General features: G+C 35.7%; 1 pseudogene; it reads left to right on the forward strand.

Moving 5' to 3' along the window:
* The first annotated feature begins 15427 nt into the window (after positions 1 to 15427).
* On the forward strand, positions 15428 to 16885 carry LOC111150980 (annotated as a pseudogene).
* Positions 16886 to 17239: the final 354 nt, after the last annotated feature.

A 17239-nucleotide genomic window follows, 5' to 3' on the forward strand; every position in this document is an offset into this window, starting at 1 on the left:
AGGCACAACTTCAGGGCTCTGCATTCCTGGCTCCCACTCCTTCGCAAGCGTGTCGACAAACCCAACATGGCTGAGATGGAGAAATTTGATAAGCCAAAACTTGAAGACAAAAATGTGAGAGAAAAAATCCACCACCTTCAAAAGAAACGAGTGTGCCACCGGTATATTCCACAGCATCGCCTTCTTTATTTACTTCTTTCAGATGTTTTACTTTGTAAGGTTCAAAGAGGTTGGATCGAATGTAAGTGACTGTCGAAGAATTCAAGTCAACGAATCCAGAGCTGTGGACAAGGAAGGCAGTGCCACCTCCCCCATCAGCCTATCTGGCTGACAGGGAAGAAAAAGAACTTGCATGTTGGCAAAGGAAGAAGCTGGGTGGAAGGGAGGGAATTCTAGAGTAAAAATCAAGCTGGTCCAAGGTGTCCCACAGGCTATAAAATGCAGTGTAATCAGAACACCATTTTTGTTGTTGTTGTTGTTCAAAGGATTTTAATGATGGGAATGCACAAATTTTTAATATGCAAATAAAAAGTTTTGAAACATGAAGAAAGAAAAAGCGTAAATGGTCTAACCTAATCTAAATGGTATGTGTAATTAATATTCCAGAAAGAGAGAAGAACAAGGAAAAGACACAAAAAATACTTGAGGAAATAATGACCTAGCTTTTCCAAATGAAATAAAAATTATAAACCCAGAGTTTCAAATAAACAAACAAACTGATGAAATAAAGGTCTGTATATTAAGATCTTGAGGGAATATCAAAATGAAAATTTAAAATACCTATTATAATTTGTATTATAATTTGTATTTTTCCTGTTCTATTCTACTATTCTTGATCAGTTTTTTCATTTCATTTCTTTTTTTTTTTTTAGATTTTTTATGTATTTATTTGACAGACAGAGATCACAAGTAGGCAGAGAGTCAGGCAAAGAGAGAGAGAGAGAGAGAAGAGGAAGCAGGCTCCCTGCTGAGCAGAGAGCCCGATGCAGGGCTGGAACCCAGGATCCCGGGATTACTACCTGAGCTGAAGGCAGAGGGTTTAACCCACTGAGTCACCCAGGCGCCCCAGTTTTTTCATTTCTTTATACATTTTATTAATTTATTTAAAGGACATATTTCTGATTTTTTCTTTATTTTTTGCTTGATAATTTTTTCTTCTCCTTTTTTTGAATTTAACTTACTTTACGTGTTTTGTAATCCTTTGTTGGAAAGTTAGATCACTGATTTTAAACATATAAATATATTCCTTTTCTAATGTAATAAGTAAATCTAAGATCTTCCTTTAAGCATTGCTATAGCTATACCTTCCCCAATTTTGATATATTGTTTTCATTATTATTCCATTCAAAATATATTCATAATACTCTCTATTACCATATGGGATTTCTTCTCTGACATGTATGTTATTTGGAGTTGCACTTTATGATTTATAGATATAAACAATGTTTTCTTTCAATCCTAGTGTATTAAAAAAACAAATCTATTACGGGGCGCCTGGGTGATTCAGTCAGTTAAGCATCTGACTCTTAGTTTTGGCTCAGATAGTGATCTCAAGGTTGTGAGTTCGAGCCCCACCTCGGGCTTCACTCTGGGTGTGGAGCCTGCTTAACATTCTTTCTCTCAGGACGCCTGGGTGGCTCAGTGGGTTTAAAGCCTCTGCCTTTGTCTCAGGTCATGATCTCAGGGTCTTGGGATCAAGGGGCTCTCTACTCTGCAGGGAGCCTGCTTACCCCTCTCTCTCTCTGCCTGCCTCTCTGCCTAATTGTGATCTCTGTCAAATAAATAAATAAAATCTTTAAAAAAAAAAAAAAGATTCTTTCTCTCCTTTTGCTCCTCACCATACCCCACTCGTGCTTTCTCTCTCTGCACCTCCTTTTGCCCCTCCTGCCATCTTTCTCTAAAACAAATAAATAAAACTTTCTTAAAAAATTTCTGGTCCAATTTTATGGTCCATCAGATTGTCTATCTGTTTCACTTGATAAAAATGTGAAATACAGAGTTGTTAGTTGGAGTTTTATGAAAATTTAAGTCAAGTAAGGAATAAACATTGAGACATATAGTAATGACTAAAAATGACAATAAGAAACAGAAGAGTATATAATGATATTCTAGAAAAACAGCACTAATGGAAAATGAGACATACCGATATTGAATATTAAATCGTGATTAAAGCCATGATGATCAGGGCAAACAAAAACGCTTGGGTATATGTGTGAATGCACACATGCACACACATGTACACACACACACACACACGCACACGCACACACACACACACACCAGCTAGTAGTATCTCTCTGATATTTAGGTGTCATATGCCCTAAATCAGCAATGTGGTTTTCTTCAATGTTTCATTTATTAGTCCTCTCTTCTTTTCAAACTTAATGTTTTAATATGCTTATTTTGCAAATTGTCACGTCCTGAGTGGAATCCTCATTCAAAATACTTTGAATTACAATAACAATTATATAACAATTATAATAACAATAACCGAATAAAGATATTACATTGTTTGAGAATTCAGGGGGAAAAAAACTTAAAATGTGTCTCCCTTTCTATAATTTCTGCCCAAACTCACAACTTTGGTTTCAAATAGTTATTTATCTACATGAGCACATTAGCTTTTTTCTTCTTTCTATTTCTTCACAATTAGTTTTGAACATTTCTATTAAATATCATGATCTCAATACACATACATGTTTCATCTCACTTTCAACAGTTTTATGGAATAAATGAAGTTTTTCCATAAGTGCCCCTCTCTTTTTTTATTAGTTTGTTGGTTGATTGATTGGTTTTACTCCTTTCTGGACCATGACACTCAGAATTTAAATTTTTTGTATTTTATAGTTGGGTTTCAGGGGGCCAACCAATGGCCTCTCTGTGATATGAAATGAAATGGTATTTCAGTATAAAGATAAACATTTTACAGGCATTTCATCCTACCATGTTCACCCTCTTGTCATAACAGTGCATGCTTAAGGTAAATGTTAGTTTGTCCTAGGGTTTTGTATTTGGTGGTAGATCGCTTTGAAATTTGGTATAATTTTGAAGTTTAAATCATTTGGAACACTTCTAAAGAGTTAAGTGTAGGACACTGCTTGCTATTCATTCCATGTTTCACCACCTCAAATCTTTCTTGAGTACCACATAATGGAGTGGTACTGGGGGTACCAGAAGGACTTCAAATATTATATGTATAGGAGGAAGTTCTGTCTCACCACTAAATTTCAGTTCTTCCTGTGGGCCTCATATCAGTACATGGAGCCAGTATCACTCCGTTGTCAGAACCAAAAATCCTACCACTGAATGTTTGTGTCCCCTCAAAATTCTTATGTTGAAACTTAATCCCCAATGTGATAGTATCTGGAAATGGGGTCATGGGTAAATGATTAGATCATGAGGTCAGAGCCCTTATGTATGAAATTAATGACCTTATAAAAGAAACCCTAGAATGACCCCTCACCCTTGTTGCCATGTGAAAACAGACAGGAAGACAGACATCTAGGAACTAAGAGTGGGATCTCACTAGACACTGAATCTGCCATAAACCTTGATTTTGTACTTTACAGATTCTAGAAGTGTGGAAAAAGACTGGTGTTCAGAAGTCACCCAGGCTATGGTATTTCATGTGACAGCCTAAAGGGATTAAGACAACATGATAATTATTCTTGATCACCATATCATCTCTATTTCAATAACCAAGTATCTTAATATCATCCAAATCCATCAAATTTCTTTACATTATCTATACCTACCTTCAGTTAGTCACTCTCACTCATTTAAATTATTACTGGAACCTATTAATCGTTCTGCTCCCAGTTTTACCTTTCACCAAAGCATTCTTTATCTTGCACCCAAAGTGACTAAAAAAAAAAAAAAAAAAAAAAAAAAAACCCCAAACTGATTGTGCTTTTTCCCTTTTTAAGCATTTGCAGAGGCTTCATGCTGATAATTTGGTCAAAAATTCCATGTTTCCCTAGTTATGGGTTGGTTTCTAACCTATTTGTTTCAACAGTATCCCGCTATTGTTTTATTATTTACTCCTCTTATACTTGCTTAGCAACATGCCTATTTACTTCTTTACATGTTAAGCTACTTGAAAGCACAAATAATGTATCGCTCATTTTTTTTCTATATCCAGTGTCTACTTTCATCAATGCAAAGGTGCAAGAAGGAAAATGGATCACACGCTTCCATCAGTTATCTCACCACCAAAAGGGACATCTTTGTCTCTTTTAGGATCCACCCCATAATAATAAATACAATTCCAAATTATATTTCACTATAGGACAGAATTATTATCATATGATGGAAATAAATACTCTAAATTCAACCAAAAATCTACATTAAAATTGCAGCAGAAGAAAATTTGCAGCAGAAAGTCGATGAACGGGTATCAACCATAAAATCTGATATAATCATTTTCTTATCATGACAAAGTATCCCCCTGAACTGTATGCTTGCTATTTCCTGTCAGTACAAGAGAGGTCTCTGGACAGCAGAACAAAGTGCAAACAAAGTGAGAGAAATAGGTGCACAGCTGCTATTGACATTGTCCTGGATTATCTATCATTTTGAGTGTCTTGTGCCCGAACAGATCTGTAGTGATAAAATATTACTGAACACTGACAGAAATGGTATAAATGGCTTCAACCTTTTTCCAGTGTATAGACTAGTACATGTACCTCGACCATTCTCAGCTGCATTTTACTCGTTTCAAGATTCAGACGGATGTAGGACCCACTCAGTGTGATTGTAATGAGGATTCAATTCAATGAAAGCAAAAAATAATATTTGTGAAACTTAGTACTAGCAACGGCTCAGTAAATGTTAGTCAATTTTCAATATTAAGGATGATACAATATTTATTTCCTTCTGACTCCACACTTAGCAGGCAATTCCCTTAAGGTCTTCTGGAAGATCATTCTCTTAATATATTTCAAACCCTAGGCTTCATTCCCTCATTCCTAATGTATCTTCCTCTCTAGGTCTCTATCTGAGGTTTGGCCAGAGAGATTTTGTTTTGTTTTGTTTTGTTTTGTTTTGTTTTGTTTAATATTTTATTTATGTATTTGACAGAGTGAGAGAGTACAAGCAGGGGGAGCAGCAGAGGGAGAGGCAGAAGCAGGCTCTCTGCTGAGCAGGGAGCAGGATACAGGGCTCAATCCCAGGACCCTGGGATCATGTCCTGAGCTGAAGGCAGATGCTTAAGGACTGAGCCACTCAAGTGCCCCCCAGAGAGAGGTCTTCTGGCACCTCTGGGAAGACGTCCTTATGGGAAAAAAGGGGGAAATCTTGAAGATACTTTTTACCACTTTTCCACTCTCAACCTTCCTGCATTGTGTCACTCTGCTATCTTCAAGTCCCTTAGACTCCTTGACTTGGACTCTCTCCAAGTCAGCCTAAAATTGCTGGGTCCTTTTGTTCAGGGTTCCCTCAGAAGGGAAACTATGTTCTGATCCAACTGACCTTCAGTACGTCATTCAATGCAAGGGGATTGTTGACCTTTCTCCAGCTTTAGCGTCTTGCTTATACCATTGCAGTAAGTGATTCAAGTCTTACCTCCTTAATTTCCGACTGCTGCTTTAACTGGCTACTATGACTCCTGGCAGCTAGGCTCTTCTCCAGATCAGCCGAGCTCCTGATGTCTATTAAAAGAAAATCAAAGTCCGATATACTTTAAAATTCCTGCATTTAAATAAAATTACTTTGAGTAATGTATAAAACAAAACAATATATCTTACTTTATGAATATTTTTATAATGAACATCATTGAAAATAGAGATTTTTAAATCTATAATAGTTATTAAAAGAATACAATGTCGTAATGGGCATTTATTCTGGTTTAAAGTTAGTAGGTGCATTTGGACTTTTTTGTAGGAATCGTATATATCAAAAAAGACACTTAATTAACAAGAGAGAAAAAGCTTTCTTATAGAGAGCCAATCTATGATCTTCATACATTTGCTTATTTATTGATTCAAGAAATTTTCAGTCTAAAACCTTTTTCAGTTGCTATTCTTATTACTGTATACATAGCTGTGAGGCAAGATAGAAAATATCTCTTATCTTATAGGTTTTACATTTGAGGGGAATGTAGAAGACTGTTGGAACTCGAAAAACCAAAGTCTGTTGATGAAAGCCATAGTAATCCAGACCCCATAGTTCCCCAAAAAGAATGTAAAAATATTTGCAGCTATGTTTTTGTTTGCTTATTTGTTTCATTTTACCATCACTGTACTAATAAGAAAACTGAAGTTGCAAAATTACAGGGTTATAGCTAAGGTTTAGGGAATTTGGAAAAATATATTTATGATTAGGCACCAGATTTTTCTTCCTCTGTGATTGTTCTCCTTAAGTTTTCCACAGTACAAAAAAACTATAAAAGTCTGTAAACAGAAGATACAGTATGTGACTATGTGAGTCTTGATATTTTTCTGCTCCAGCTAGTCCAAGACCTGCTCAGTGGTCTCACTGATAGAGTTGCATGTGGCTGGGATAGAGGTTATGGGATAAGTACAAGAGGGACTCATCCTCACTTTAAAACTTTGACGTTTTGTGTATCCTTATAAATAGAAGTAGCAAAGTGTTTCCATTAAAGATTTTAGTGCAGAACTCTGAAAACACAATTTAGAAACCTGAATCGAAAATGTTTTCTTTGTTATTCAACATGCAAACTATTCGAACAGGCTTTTCTTTCCATAAAGAATTGATTTTTAATCAAATACTCAACATTGTAGAGTTTTTTTTTAAATGAGCAATGTAATTCCATCATTCTAATTATATCTTAATTCTGTGATCACATTTTCCTACCAGATTAAATTTTCAAATGTAATTTTAAACCCTTTTATAAATGTGTGAGTATGTATTCATACCTCTTATTAAATTGTATGCACACAATAAGTTTTTTTTAGAAGTCATCTGATTGACTTCTTCAAAGAAGATATTGAAAATAACCAGTAAAAGTAATTTTGCAGAGTGCCTGGGTAGCTCAGTTGTTAAGCATCTGCCTTTGGTTCAGGTCATGATCCCAGGGTCCTGGGATCAAGTTCCACATCAGGCTCCTTGCTCGGTGAGCAGCCTGCTTCTGCCTCTGCTGCTTCTCTCCCTGCTTGTGCTCTCTCTCTCTGTCTCTTTCTCTGACAAATAAATAAATAAAATCTTTTAAAAAAATAATTTTGTATATTATTTGTGTTTATCTTCTATACAAACATATTATGATAATTTATTATTCTGTGTTGATAGCTTCGATTATCAAAATATCACTAATTCTAAATAACTTTTCTTTTGATATAAATAATTTATTTTTGGATTGCATAAATTAAATTATATGAATAAACTTATATTTTACACATACTCAAGTCATTAGATTTAGTATCTGTATCAACTCCTATCTTTTTATTGTGGTAATTATTTATCTTATCTCAAAATGAACTGCGATATGGAATTTTATTTATAAATTATTGCTGGATTTAATTTAATCAAGTCATAGATACTCATATTAAGGACATGATACTTATTAGGTCAATTTTTTTCTTGCAGTTATTTTTTTATATTATTTATCTACAAAACATAAAGAACTTTCAGAACATATGTTGGAAGGTGAAGAAAACTATTTCTTGGTATAAGACATTTTTTATTTCAGATTTATTTGTGCAAAGGGTTAAGGTTATGTGAATGTCATCTCTTTATGAAGTACTACACTCAGTTTTATTACTAATTCCCCTCTGCATCAAATCAAATACTGCATATGGTTATAACATTGATTTCTTAATTTTATGAAAATTGCCCTACCAACAGCTGGTCTCTTGAACAAATGAATATGTCAATGACTGATTACAGATTAATGATATAGCTATTCTTCAAAGGTACAGCAATTCACATTCAAATTTAGCTTCATAGTAGTTTAGAATGCTTATTTAAAAGGAATGCTCTTTAACTTATGCATTTAAATATTTTTATTGATATAGAATTGAATGCTTTTGAAAACAACACACATACTTCAGAAGAAAAAAGTACTGAAAGAATTTAAATTTAGGATTATTGAAAAGCACATCTGCTTTGAATGTAATGTTTTATTAAAACCAGCATGAAGCAACTGCTAATCAAATTTCCTTGAAAGCATCAGAAAATACTATATTACCATACATGCTTACTTAGGGTCTGTTTTTAAAACACTTACTCAATTCATGAAAATTTAGAAGTTGAGTTAAAAATCAGAAAGTGCTCCGAAATTCCATTTGCCAAGCATATTTGGAAAATATGTATCATTATGCATTTAAAATAATACAGGATTCTGGGGCGCCTGGGTGGCTCAGTGGGTTAAAGCCTCTGCCTTCGGCTCGGGTCACGGTCTCAGGGTCCTGGGATCGAGCCCCGCATGGGGCTCTCTGCTCAGCAGGGAGCCTGCTTCTTCCCCCCTCTCTCTGCCTGCCTCTCTGCCTGCTTGTGATCTCTCTCTATCAAATAAATAAAATAAAAAAATAAAATAAAAAAAAATACAGGATTCTAATGATAGCAGTGGTTTTCTTACATTTTGAGATACTACAATAACATTATTTTGCTACAACAGTTTCTGGAAATGAGTGTTCTCTTACCTTTTCATTTCTCTGCCCATCAGTTACTGTCATAAATGATTTAGCTATTTGTCAACCATATATTTGAAAAATATCTTTCTATGGGGTCCCAGAGGTTGGGTAAGTAATGAAGAAGCAAAAAACAGGATAAAATTAACAAATAAATCTATTCTCAGTATTAACACTATGAACATTAGCAGTGTGGCACTTCCCAACTTTGAAGAATTTTGTTTTTCTGTATTATTATGGTTGACATTTTGAAAGATGATCTTCATTCAAAATTCACATCACCTAACATTAGGTTTGAGGAAAACTTCGCTGATACTACACACACAATGTATTTAATGTATATGGCTATATAAAAGACCTCCAGAACTGAAAACTCTCCTAAAATGTAATTAATGAGATCCAATAAAAACTATTTGTTTGGTCTCTTTTCTTCACAAAATCACTATTTCAATTCTTATCAGTTTTTAAAATTCCATTTAAGCAAACCTGTAAGTTTTGGTTCATGGAGCACAAGTTTATTGTGTCACATGATTTTCTACAATTCAATTCTAGCAACAGCAAAAGCATCTGCTGAGATCACAAGAGCATTTTAAGGAACTTAAACATCCCCAAAATACAGGGTATTATGTAATCTTGCCTTACAGAAGACAAACTCTTTTAAGTGTGTGTTAGGCAAGTCCCCACAAAGTGCCCCAACACTTATGTGTAAGACACACATGCACACAGGCACGTGCACACACACACATATACACCCAGTAAAGTTACCTATGAGTTCACAGGCTATTTGCGCAGCAATCAAGCTTTGTACCCAACCTCTTAAACTCCTGTTGGTCTAAAATATTGTCTAAATGAGGTGACTGAGGAACAGGGAATGCAATTTGTTGAAGGCCACACAGTAACTAAGTGATCAAGCCAGGAAGACACAATTAAAAGATAAATAGTGGGCACCTGGGTGGCTCAGTGGGTTAAGCCTCAGGTCATGATCTCAGGGTCCTGGGATTGGGTGCTGCATTGGGCTCTCTGCTCAGCAGGGAGCCTGCTTCCTCCTCTCTCTCTGCCTGCCTCTCTGCCTACTTGTGATCTCTCTGTCAAAAAAATAAATAAAATCTTAAAATAAAATAAAAGATAAATAGTGATTAAGGCAATGTTTCTTTTCTTTTCTTTCTTTGTGTGTGTGTGTGTGTGTGTGTGTGTGTGTCAGAGAGAGAGAGCGAGAGAGTGAGCACAGGCAGACAGAGTGGCAGGCAGAGTCAGAGGGAGAAGCAGGCTCCCTGCTGAGCAAGGAGCCCGATGTGGGACTCGATCCCAGGACGCTGGGATCATGACCTGAACTGAAGGCAGCTGCCTAACCAACTGAGCCATCCAGGCGCCCCTAAGGCAATGTTTGAATTGAATGAGTTGCTAACCCTTTATTTGAATACTTTGAAAGAGTACTACTTAAAAAAAATTATTTGAGAGAAAGAGAGCACAAGCGGGCAGAAGGGCAGAGGGAGCGAAACAGACTTGCTGCTGAGCAGGGAGCCTGACACGGGGCTCAATCCCAGAACCTTGCAGTCATGACCTCAGCCGAAGGTCATGATACTTAACCGCTGAGCCATCCAGGTGCCCCAAGAAAATTACTTTTAAAAGGCCCTATCATAGTTCTGACTGCTATAAAAATAGTATCTAAGACTGAGTATCTAAGTATCTAAGTATACATATAGTATCTAAGGCTTATAAACAACAGAAATTTATTTTTCACATTTCTTGAAGCTGGGAGCATCATCAAGGAGCCAGCATAGTCAAGATCTGGTGAGGACCCTCCTCCAGGTTGCAGATTGCTGACTTCTTATATCCTCACACAGCAGACAGCAGGAAGAAGCAAGCTCTTTCCATAAGCTCTACTTCTAGATTCTATCACCTGGAAAGTAGGGTTTATATGAATTTTGAAGGACACGCCATTCCGTCCATAAGAGTTCCTATTCTATACATTAAAAACAACATGAGAACATTAGAGGAATATATTGGTTTTAATTATACCCTTCCTGAAAAATTAGATCTAGCAAAGATATAATTAATATGATTCAAATGTTAGAATTAGAGCATCAACTAATGCTTAGAGTGCAAACTAAAAAGCTATTTATTCATGTTTCCCTTAAAAACATAACATGCGGGGCACTTGGTGGTTGAGTTGGTTAAGAAGTTGTCTTTGGCTTAGGTGGTGATCCAGCGTCCTGGGATAGAGCCCCACATTGGGCTCCCTGCCTAGCAGAGAGCCTGCTTCTCCCTCTCCCTCTGCCTGCTGCTCTGCCAACCAGTGCTCTCTATTTCTCTGTCAAATAAATAAATAAAATCTTTAAAAAACAAACAAACATAACATCCTCATCACTTTGAGCTACAGAGCTGGGATTGTATTTTCATAATTTTTTGGTTCTCTTAAAATTTTTTTAGAAAGCCAGAAAAAAAATCACTTGTAAGCATAGGGAAAAATAATTTAATTATTAAAATATTTCCTGTGCATAGTGTTATTTATTTATTAAATATTTCTCACTTGGACTAGAAATAACCATTAAAAAAGGCTTGTGTTAAATATACAGCTGCACTTAATGCTTTCCAACTATGTTTTCCTTATTCTTATTTTTTCATATTTATGCAAATATAATTAATACAATTGAATAAGTTAATGAGACGCAATAATTCTTTTTTTTAAAGATTTTTTATTTATTTCTTCGATAGAAATCACAAGTAATCAGAGAGGCAGGCAGAGAGAGGGAGGAGGAAGCAGGCTCCCCGCTGAGCAGAGAGCCCGATGTGGGACTCTATCCCAGGACCCTGGTTTCACGACCCAAGCCGAAGGCAGAGGCTTTAACCCACTGAGCCACCCAGGCTTCCCGAGACACAATAATTCTTAACTTAGCATCCTAAAATATTTATAGTTTTCATCAAATTAGTAATTATTTCTAATTGCTTTATTCTGGTAAGAAGTATTCTAAATAGTAGAAGTTTTAAAAAACTTGATACTCAAGGAAAAAAATACATGTTCAGGGGAAAATAAGGGGTGGAAAGCAGATGAATAGAATTAGAAAAATCTTACATCTGGGCTACCATATAAAACTTGTTCAGGAGCCTTTGGTAAGAAAGGGTTTTTACTATGAAATTTATTCTCAGATTTCTAACTCATTACTTTTGGGAAAAACTTTACTAATAAATACCAGGAACAAATCACCCCAAAACATATTAGCCAATCATTCTAATTTTCTCTTAGAAAATAACATATTTATATTTCTTAAGTCAAACAGTGATAGTTTCCTCAAGAATAGGATCAATAAAGATATATTTTTAAATTTTTAATTAATTTTTTTATTAACCTCCACATCTAACACAGCTCAAAGTCATGACCCTGAGATCAAGAGTCACATCCTGAGTCAGCCAGGAGCCCCAAAATATAGATATTTATAGTCATATTATCTATATATAAGTTATTTGTTTTTTATTTCAATGATATACTACTAATATTTCTATCATACTTTCATATTTGCAAATTTTCTTAAATGAATCTTTTATACCACCTTCAATGTTATGCCATTACTGTTAGTCATTACTGCCTATAATATGTGAAATAACTTGTTTATGTGCTTAGAGCATGAACTTTTAAGATGGGAAACTTTGTACTTTAAAATTTAAAATATCCATAAATGTACATGCATACAGCTAATATTAATGTCAAAATAATTATAATACTTATATTTTATACAACCTTACTTCTTCTCAGAAAACTTACATATATAAATTTCATTTAACAAGGATTAATATGCGTAATTTATTTGACCAGGACATTTAATAAACAGTCCATATACATAAAGAAGAAACTATGTAAAGACTAATTATGTGCTTTTTGTATTGACTAATCTCAGTGCTTCAATTTCAATTAAGAGTACTTTGTATGGGCCAACTGCCTTGTCTTCAACTGTTCTATTTCTTCTTGCATTCAAATCATTCAATCTCCTTCTCTCATGTCCTGGAAAATACCTGAAGTTCTTCCTTCTTAGTCAGTGTAAGCAACTCAGCATTTCCAATAGGACAATCTTCAAACAATTGAAATAAAACATACAGAATGCTTCATAGAGCTCTCTACAAAATCAGCAATGACAACAAAAGAATGATGAGAGAATGAATTAGATTGTATTATGTTATTAATAGGAAGACAAGCCTCACTTCTGTGTATCTACTATCAAAACACTGTTCTCACTGTTGAGTGATCTAATTCAACAGACCTCGATACTTATCTTTTCTGAATAAACTCTCACATGTAATTCTATTATTGCTTAAATTAGTAATGGATGATAGTTATAGGAATTATCCATTTCTTCCATTCAAACTGGATGTCACCAAAGCAACTCAAAGACTGGCTCTGTAAATAGCCCTTAAGACTGCTAACAGGGCAGGGGTGTTTATATTCAATTTATTTTATATAATAATATATATATTGGGATGAGCAAAGAATACCCATTTCTCAAGTCCATGTTTAGGTAAAGAGAAGACCTGGAAGAAGTTATCTAATTTATCAGTTCATAAATCTCACACTCTGCCTAAATTATTCTGCATGTTTTCAACTTTTCATCCTGCTTTCCATGCTATTCTTTCTTTTTTTTTTCCTTTTTTCTTGATTTGTTCTGTGTCCAAGGAGTCCAAACAGAACAAACTGCATCTTCAAAAGACCATGTCTAGTGGTTTTCTGTTTGTTTTCCCAATGGAAAACACCAGCAAGAAATCTGCAGATAGAAAAAAACAGATCAGGGTATTTATTTCCTTGTGTTTTTTGTTTGTTTGTTTGTTTGTCTGTCTGTTTCCCTATCTTGCCAAAGTTCTGAGAAAAGCAATAATGTATCTTACAGCTCCTGTCAGTTCTTACCTTTTCCACAGATCCAACTCTCTCTCTCTCTCCCAAATCTGTGTTTGGGAAGATATCCCCTTTCCTCTTCACATGTCGGGTTGAAATGACTTTTTGCTAGTCCAAAGAAATAAAATACTGGATTATTTCAAATCCAGGAGAGAAAAACAACACAACTCCATCATTCTAAATGAAGGCAGGAAAGTCAGTATATTTTGATGATAAGAATTCACTTACTGCTACCTGTTCTGATTGTTTGAACATGTTCACAATAATTCATCAGTATCTGTACCATAATGACTAATACATAATGATCAGTATTAGCCCTGATTAGAACTACTAAATGCATTCTTCTTTTAAGATGCACTGATCTCATAGCATACTAATGACATCATCAAAGGCTCTAGGCAAAGTCAACACATAAAGTAGACCATGTTCAAAGACAGGGATGAACAACAACTTAGGCTCATCTAAAGTGGCTTTCACCTCAACTTGTTATCACAACAATGAGGAATGTAAAGGATACAAGGTATTAAGGTGAAATCAAGCAAGTGAAAGTAATTACACCATGGTTAGTTCTTCTTAGGAAGGCACTGATATTTGATTTTTCAAAGCAGATAAACCGTAAGGAAGCTCCTGAATGATGATCTCAGAGCTAAGAGATTGCTGCCTTTTATTACGTTAAGGAAGAAAGAGGTTGTCCCAGTATTTAGGGGCTAAATAATCACATAAAAACCAATTAGTTAAGGAGATGCAGCAATGTATTTTTGTTTTGTGTTTTCTAAAACTCTAATTTTTGTCCTCCATATTGACTTGTTTTCCTCAGATATGTAGCTAAATGACTACAGCAGTGCTAATAATCATATCCAGAAATTTAATGTTTCAATGATGAAGACAGTGCAAATCTTCTTGTGGCTGTCTTTTAAAAGCAAAAATACAAATAAATAATAAATAAATAAATACTTTAAAAAATTTGCTTAAAGGGCTTGGTAGGGTGGGGAGGGGAGTTGGAATTAAACTTTACATCTTGTCATTGTAGATATAAGGTAATTTTCTTTAAAAATTACTTTTTTTACTTTACTTGGATATAATGCACATAGTATACACCTCAAACATTTAAATTATATAACTTTTTTAGTATATTCATTGAGCTATTAAACCATCACCACAATCGATTTTAGAATATATCTATCTATCCAAAAAAGAAATCTTTTCATCTACCAGAAGTCACTCCCCAGTTCCCACCAAACCACATTGGGAACCACTAATCTACTTTCTCCCTGAATGAATTTTCCTATTCTGGACATTTTAAATGAATAGGATCATAGACCATGTGGTCTTTTATAACTGTTTCTTTTACACACATATATGTGTTTACACATATATTTTTTATATATTTCCTGATGAATTGACCCATTAGAAATACATCAACACTGTTTTATAATTATTACCTTAGATGGTGTTCTCTTAAATCAGATAGTAGAAAAGTATTATAAAAGTACTTCTATATTGATTTCTTTTACCTAGTAGTTACCTTAACAATGTTATTTATTCTGTGGTGTGGTTTCCAGTTACTGTTCAGTATCCTTTCATTTCAGCCTGACGGAGTCCCTTTAGTATTTCCTGTGGTGAAGTCTGCTAGAAACAATATGTATCAGATTTGTTGTTGTTGTAAATAGATTTGCTAGATATAGAATTCTTGCCTTAATTCTTCTTTCTTGAAATGTTTGATTGACAATACTACTATAGTCCAGCCTCCATTATATCTGATGAAAAGTCAGTTGGTAATATCGTTGAGTATGCCTGTATGAGTTATGTCCTGGAACACACATTGTTCCAAAGTCTGATACAATTAAATTTGAGCCTTTGGGGGCTTTGCCTCATTTCCTCCAGCTCCCTTAGCTGAGCAGAGCAGTGGTGACTGCACAGACATCAGTGTGAGCTGCACCACCATGTCTGCCTGCTGGACAAAATGGCCACCATCAATACTTGAACCCACTTCAGCAATGACTACCGACACTTTAAGGAGCTCCGTAGTGCTGCTTTCTCAGGGGTCTGCAGATGTGTGAAGAATTCTTCCATACAGGATTATGCTGCAAAAATCATCAACACCAAGAAGTGATCTGCCCAGGATGACCAGAAACTATAATGTGAGGTCTGAATATTCTGACTTTTGAAACATCATAACTTTCATGAGAGTATTTCTGAAGAAAGTTTTCACAACCTCATATTTGAACTTCTTACTGGCAAGGAGCTCTTTGAAGAGATTGTGGCTAGAGAGTACTACAGTGAAGCTGGTGCTAGCAATGGTATCCATCAGATTCTGGAAAGTATTAGACACATCCACCAGCATGACATTGTCCACTGAGATCTCAAGTCTGAAAACCCTCTGCAGGAAAATTGATGCAAGGGTGGCTGATTTTTGTCTTGCCGTGGAAGTATGAGAACAACAGACTTGGTTTAAGTTTGATCGAACTCCAGGTTATTTGTCCCCTGAGGCCTTGAGGAAAAAAATCCCTCTGGAAAACCTGTGGCTATTTGGGCCTGTGGGTTCATTTAATATATCTTTCTGTTGGGATATCATCCTTTTTTGGATGAAGATCAGCACAAGCTATATCCGCAGATCAAGGCTGGAGCCTATGATTTCCCATCCTGAGAGTGGGATACAGTGAACTCCTACAGTAAAAGCATAGTTAAACAGAGACCATAAACCCCACAAAATGCATCGCACCTCATCAGTCTTCCAAAGATCCCCCAGTGGCCTCCATTATGCATCACCAAGGGAATATGAAATAGTTGTGCAAGTTCAATGATCTGAGAAAACTGAAAGGTGTCATGCTCATGGCAATGCTTTTCTCTAGGAACTTTCCAGCTGCCAAAATCATATTGAATAAGCAGTCAGAGAGTGGTGATGTAAAGAACCAGAAACCACCATGGTGTATACAGTTTGCAGATGGTATGGAGAGTTCCATAGAGAGCTGCCCCAGCACCATGAAAGACGAGGACATCAAAGTGCACAAACAGGAGATCATTAAGATCAGGAAACAATGGACTGAGGTTGTTAACAATGGGGTCCTTGAGGCCTACAGAAAGATTTGTGATTTAAACCTTATTTTTTTTTTTTTAGGCCTAGGATGACCTCTCACAGAGGGGATCGATTTCCATAAATCTTACTTCAAGAATCTCCTATCTCAAAGCAACAAGCCTATCACACCACCATCCTGAACCCACACATCTACATGATTCATGTATGCAGCTTGCATCCCCTACATTCTGTTACATGGATGGGCAGGGTCAGCCTCTCACCAGCCCGTTGGAGACCCTGGTCTGGCAACACTGGGATGGTAAATGGCTCAGTGTCCTCTACCACCTCTATAATGAGCTCAGCCACAGAGGCATTAGGAGATGCCAGACAGCCAGAGGTCACTGAGTTTCTGCAGCCAGTAGTTCTGGAGGACCTGAGGCACACAAGCAGTCCTGTTCATTTGAGGTTTAAAACAAATTACAGAGCAGTGGGCAGCAAGACATGAGTTTGCATGTAGTCCTGCTGCTTCCCTTTTATGTCTGTGTTTTTTACAGTTAAGTAGTTAAGTGTTTTTTATAGTTAAGGAAAGAAAAAAAAAAGATTGTTTAAAAAAATGGAATTCATATCATAGCTCTGTTTTTAATTGTTTGAGAAACCTCCACACTGATTTCCGTAATGGCTGCACCAGTTTATATTTCCACCAACAGTGCAAGAGGATTCCCCCTTTTTTTTTTTTTTTTTTTTAAGATTTTATTTATC

Source organism: Enhydra lutris, unplaced genomic scaffold (genome assembly GCF_002288905.1).
Source record: "Enhydra lutris kenyoni isolate GAN:26980312 unplaced genomic scaffold, ASM228890v2 scaffoldscaffold25, whole genome shotgun sequence".
Classification (NCBI taxonomy): Eukaryota; Metazoa; Chordata; class Mammalia; order Carnivora; family Mustelidae; genus Enhydra; species Enhydra lutris.